Here is a 6,000-nt window from a genome sequence, read left to right on the forward strand (position 1 = left end):
CTCCCTTACCTCGTGTGTTCTTGGCACTTAGTAAGGGATATGAGCACAGTTAAGAAGCAATTAGATAATAAATGCTCTTCTTATAGCTACCAGCTGGAGGAGACTTTAGAGACCATCAGTTTTTTTTTTTTAATTAACTAAACTCCAGACTTTATTTGAATTTCATCCGTTTTCCCATTAAGGTCCACTTTCTGTTCTGGGCCTCGATCCAGAACAGCACACTGCCTTTGGTTGTCCTGTCTCTCCAGTCTCCTCTGATTTGTGAGTTTCTTAATCTTTCCCTCTCTTGTTTAAAGATTTTATTTATTTGAAAGTGAGAGAGAGAGAGAATGAGCAGGGGGAGGAGAAGAGAGAAAGGAAGAAGCAGGCTTCCTGCTGAGCAGGGAGCCTGATGGGGCTCGATTCCAGGACCCTGGGATCATGACCTGAGCTGAAGACAGATGCTGAACCGACTGAGCCCCTTAGGGACCCCCACCTCTTTTTTTTTTTTTTTTTTAATTGAAGTACAGTTGACCCGCAATGTTACATTAGTTTCAGTCAGTCCTTTGTTTTGTTTGTTTAACACCCCGTACAGTCCTTAGGAGGACCGGCGAAGGATCCCTTAATGTCCTCCTCTGAGTTTGTATGATGTCTCTCTCACCAGTAGCCGGCAGTTAGGTGTTTGGGGGGAGATAACAGAGGCAAAGTGCTCATCATAGTATGTTGTGAGTATATGATAACCACATGACATTTTGGTGACATTAATTTCTAACCCTTGGTTAACGTCGAATTTGCCTGGCTTCCCTGGGTAATGTAACTATTTTCCTTTCCCCTATTCAGTTCTATTCTCTGGAGTTGAGTCACTAAGACTAGACCCATCTCAGGGTGCGTCTGGGTGGGAAGGGGAATTGCTCCTCATGTTTGGGAGGGGGAACATCTACATATATCTGAAATTTTTCTGTAAAAAAGATTTGACTCTTCTCCCCCATATTTTTTGTTCAACCATTTATCTCATCAAAATGCTCTCATGTACATCTATTTTTTATTTGGGGCTGTAACCCAAGGTCAGAGTTTGCTTTGTTGATCAAGTGGCTCCAAGTTCAACCATCATGCGCACCTTCAGGTCGGCTTCTGGGACCTTGACCCGTCCCCCACGGCGTGCTTGCTGGCCACTCCCTTTTTGCTGCTGCAGGAGTTCCAGGTTCATCTTCTGTTCTACCTGCCCGAGCGCTAGCCACGGTCATTGCTCCAAGGAGCCCTAGGTTTTCTTATTCAAAAATGATACCTAGAAATCAAAGAGGCCATCAGTTTTTAACTTCTTCATGGGTCAGATAAGGAAGCTGAGATGTTAATGGGGGAATATGTCACCCAGAATCTGTTGCCACCTCAGTGGCACACAGGAATTCAAATCTGGCTCCAACTCCTGGTTCGGCAGTCTGTCCTTTACTTGGGTCTTTGTCCTGGTGTCTGTGCTTTCCCAGTGAACTCGTGCTGTATGCTGAATATACAGTATATTTTCTGCTGTTTGTGAAATCTCTGTTGTGCCTTCTGCAGAGTCAACAACAGAGCAGGTAACAAATGCACGAGTTGACTTTCGGCAACATCTTCATTCAGCCTGACTCGCCTTCGTCCAGGCCGCACCCTCATTAACGCTCGCTCTCGACTACCGCACTTTCCACCAATACGGTGGTCTCCTTTCTCTCTTATCCATCCTACTCACTGTTGCCAGATTGAAGATAGGAAAGCAGAGCTTTCATTGTCTCTTACCCGATGCCATTGTATAGGATAAAACTAAGCTCCACAACATTCTGACTCACTCTCTTCTTTCACTTCTCTCAGATCTTGAGCGGTCTCCTAAGAGCATCTTTGCAAACATGACTGCATGACATGTGGCGTGGGAAGTACAGCCCTTCTCCGCTCTCTTCTTTACTGTGACCAATCCCACCTCTTTCTGCCCCCAACTTTCCAGTTTTCTTGCTTGTCCCAGAATAAACCCCCCTTTCTCTCACAGGTTTTAACCAGTGTTCTGAAGTCATGCGCCATTAATTATCGTCTTTGAGACTGAAGTTTCTCCTCTTTCCTTTTCTACTGGCTCATTGCACTGACCATGTTTATAGGCTAAATTATTTCTCATCCTAAAACACATTTAAAAGCCTTCCTTTGCTCTTTCTTCTTTACAGCACGCTCTTTGTTCCTGCCATTCACCCTCCTGTAAATCAAAAGAAAAAGTCTCCACTCACAGCTTTGACATTTCTACCTACTCTTGGCCAGTCGACTTCTCCTATCCAGATCCAGACTTCCTCTCTAACCGGCTGCAGTGTCCAGAATGGTCTCTTAGAGTGTGTAATTGTTCCTTCAGCCGTGGTCACAGCAGGAAGCTGCACACTGAGGGTTTAATTTTAATGAAGTGGACTTTAGTGAAGCAAAGAAACCCTGTGGAGAGGTTGAGGGATCCTGGGTGGTGAGGGAGCCAGGGAATGGCCAGAGCAGGAGAGCCAGGCCTGAAGCAGTGAGGGAGAGGAGCATTATCAGAAACGAACAGGTGCTGTAGCCGTCTGATAGGAACGCTGACCCTCAGCCTCTGCCAGAGCCACCGGCCAGCAGGGAGAGAGAGAGAAGCAATTCCTTCCTTCTCTCTTCTCTCACCCTCTGATGTCCCGCTCGTGTCTCCCATGGGTTAACCCCAGCTGAACAGTGGGCAAGAAAAGCCCAAGTAAACTTGGGTTTTCTAGTGGTTGCAGAGCTGGGCAGACAAGGGTGCGTAATGGATTTGCGGGGGGGGGGGGGGGGGTAAAAGGCATAACCGGCATACTTACATTTGGGAACATTTTTCTGGCTCCTTCTTCAAAGTTTTTCTACCCTCTGAGATCTATAATGCTGCTTCCTGGTTCCTTTCAGTGATGCGTACAGTGGAGCTCCGATGTGGAGAGCATCACACTAGACGCTAGAGCTCTGGTGGTGAAAAGGCAGGTGCTGTCCCTTCCTTTCGGGAACCTTATGTCATGACCATTCCTTCCAGTCTGCTCCACCAACCCGTCTCTCCTCCCCACCATTTAATATTGGCCTTCCTCAAAATCTCCTCCCAGGCTGTCCTCTCTCTGTGGAGCGAGATTCAGCCCAGGGCTTTTGTTCTCATGTGTGTGCATGCAAGGACTTCCAAATCTATATTCTGAATTCAGCCCCTTTGGCTTATTAGCGAAGGATTCTAGACCTTCTCTATACCGGCTGCAATCTTTTTATTCATTTCCGTGATTTCTCTCACACTGTTTATGCTCCTCCCACCCATGAACGCAACCCATTTTTTTTTTTAATTTAATCTGTTTTGTTCCTGGATGTATCTCAAGTACCCTTAAAAGTATTTGACACGCGGTAGGCCTGCATGCATTCACTGACTAACAACTGAACCGCTTCCACGGAATCAGATTACTCTCTACTCCCCAAAACTACGACCTTGCTTATTTCTGTGCGTTTGCTCCCATGAGCTTCTGGCATCGTCTCCACCATCTGTAAGCCAATGCTCCTTCGAGACCAAGCTCGCCCGGCACTTCTTCTGAGAGCCCTTTTGCACACCACCCAATGGGAATGAGCCCACTTCTCTTCTGTACTGTCACTACACCTCATCTATATTTCTGTTTCAGCATACTGGTATGCCATATGTTTTAGTTAAATGTATATATTTCCTTTTTTCTAGCTTTATTGAGATATAATTGACACGTAAACATTACATATATTTAAGATACACAATGTGAGGTTTATACGTAGGTATACAGTGTACTATGATTACAGAGCAGGCTAATTAACAACCATCACCTCACAGAGTTGTGATTCTTTTACAGCAAGAACACTTATGATCACTCTTAGCCAGTTTCAAGCATACGATACAGTACGGACTGCAGTCATCACCTGTGCATTCGATTTCCGGAACTCATTCCTCTTGCATAACTGAAACTTTGAAGCCTTTGATGAATAGATGTGTGACTTCTTATCTCCTCCCATGTCCCTAAAGTTACCCAGGTGACTTACACATTACCCTTTCTTCCCCGTCTTTCCACAAAGCCTATCAGAGTGTTTTGTTAAATTTGAGATGATAATGGGTGGCTCAGTCGGTTAAGCAACTGCCTTCAGCTTGGATCATGATCCCAGAGTCCCGGGATCGAGTCCTGCATCAGGCTCCCAGCTCTGTGGGGAGTCTGCTTCTCCCTCTGACCTTCTCCCATCTCGTGTTCTCTCTCTCTCTTTCTCTCTCAAATAAATAAATAAAATCTAAAAAAATTTGAGAAGATAAGAATTAAGCTATTGCCCAAGTATACAAATTAGCCTCTCTCAGTCATTTAAGATACTGGCTGTCTGTCTCCAGACGTTATTAATGTGCGTAAAAATTCCAGGTGCCTCCTTTGCAGGAGGAGTGTCTGTTGCATCTTTCATTTCGTGAAGAGCTGCAGAAGGTGTAAAGCAAGCGTCAGATGGCACCAGCTGGGCGGCCTCAGGCTCCGCGGTCCACGAGACCTCAGCTAGAACGGCCTTTCCGACCTCCAGCACTGCGATATTCTACCAGTGGAGCCGCGCTCTGAAATTTGTATGACCCAGCCTCAGGGAGCTCAGCCCTACTGGTGGGATGTCACTCTGATCCCCAGCTCCACATCATTAGGAAAGCTGACAGGGGGAAAACAATATCTAAGAGTAGATATACACGGAGATCTAGAATAAAGTTCTGATGAACTTATAAATATTAAAAGTGGTCATCTCAGTCTGTCTGGGGAGACTGAAGTTTGTTTGTAATCATTCCACTGGCCCCGCTGTTGAATAGCTTTTGAACACACCCCATGTGTTAGAGATCGTCAGCCAAATGCAGGCCGGGCATTAGCAATCCCATTCTGGCTTCTTTCCTTACTCCTCCCCCCACATAAGGTGAGGACCACGCTTCCACTTCTCTCTCTGATTTTCGGTCTTCGCTCCTGATACACAGCGGTGACGGTAAAGACCAGAACGCCCATGTAGCTGTAAGGTGTCTCTGCATGCAAATTAACTCCTCTGACTTCTAGAATATGAAAATCCTCTACTTCTGTCAGCTTGCAGTAAGGTAGAAACGAGAACCAGAGCCTCCCACGAAAAGCTGTAAACTTCCAGTTTAAAAAACTGATTGATAAAGAAGTAAAGATAGTGTGATTTTACACCGGCCAACTCTTTGCCAAACCCATTTGCTTTTCTTCTTGGGCAGGTGATCAGAGTCTGCTTGCTAGGCTCTGCTAAATCTGTGTCTTAGAACTGGCTTTTAACCCGTGGATTCTTGAGTGGTAGTAATGTACACTCATTCCGTGCCTGGCAATAAAAATTTCCTGTGCTTCAACCTCCATGATTTTTTTTTCTGCACAGCTTGATGTAGATGAATATGGAAACTTGGGAGCCACATGTTAAAGATAGCAGAGCCACAAGACAAAAAGATTCTGAGTCCTGGAATCACACCTCTTTGAGACGTTGCATGGCAAATTGCTATCACTTCTGAGGTTACAGAAACTGATGTTATCTTAACCAAAAAAAAAGAAAAAAGTAAAATTGAGGGAAGTGTTAAGAAACAAAAGGGTGGGCTAAATGGTATAGATTATACTACAGGCTCATATACGTTGGATCTTATTCTGTATTAGCTGACATAGTTGAAGCAGCTGTTCATGCTAAGTTCCTCCAGGAAGCAAGACAGCTCACTGGTAATAAAGTGTAAGTCATCCCTTTAGTAATTTTTTTAGGCTTGATCACTCATGGCCAGCAATGGACGAAGGGCGATTCTGTGACATAAACACACAGTCGTGAGTCTGAAGGCCAAGCAGAGTAATCATACCTAGGAAAGAAATATTCCTCTAAAGGAAACAACTTCCAGAAATGCATTGTTTCCATTCATTTTAACTTTTTCATTGTTGTGAGAATCAGCTTAGTGCCTGGAAATCATTGATTCAAACATGTCCATTCCAGGAAAGGTATTTGCTCTTCATTTCCTTAAGTAAATCTTTTTTGGGAAAGTTATCCCAG

The sequence above is a fragment of the Enhydra lutris genome, unplaced genomic scaffold (assembly GCF_002288905.1).
Source record: "Enhydra lutris kenyoni isolate GAN:26980312 unplaced genomic scaffold, ASM228890v2 scaffoldscaffold24, whole genome shotgun sequence".
NCBI classification, from domain to species: Eukaryota; Metazoa; Chordata; class Mammalia; order Carnivora; family Mustelidae; genus Enhydra; species Enhydra lutris.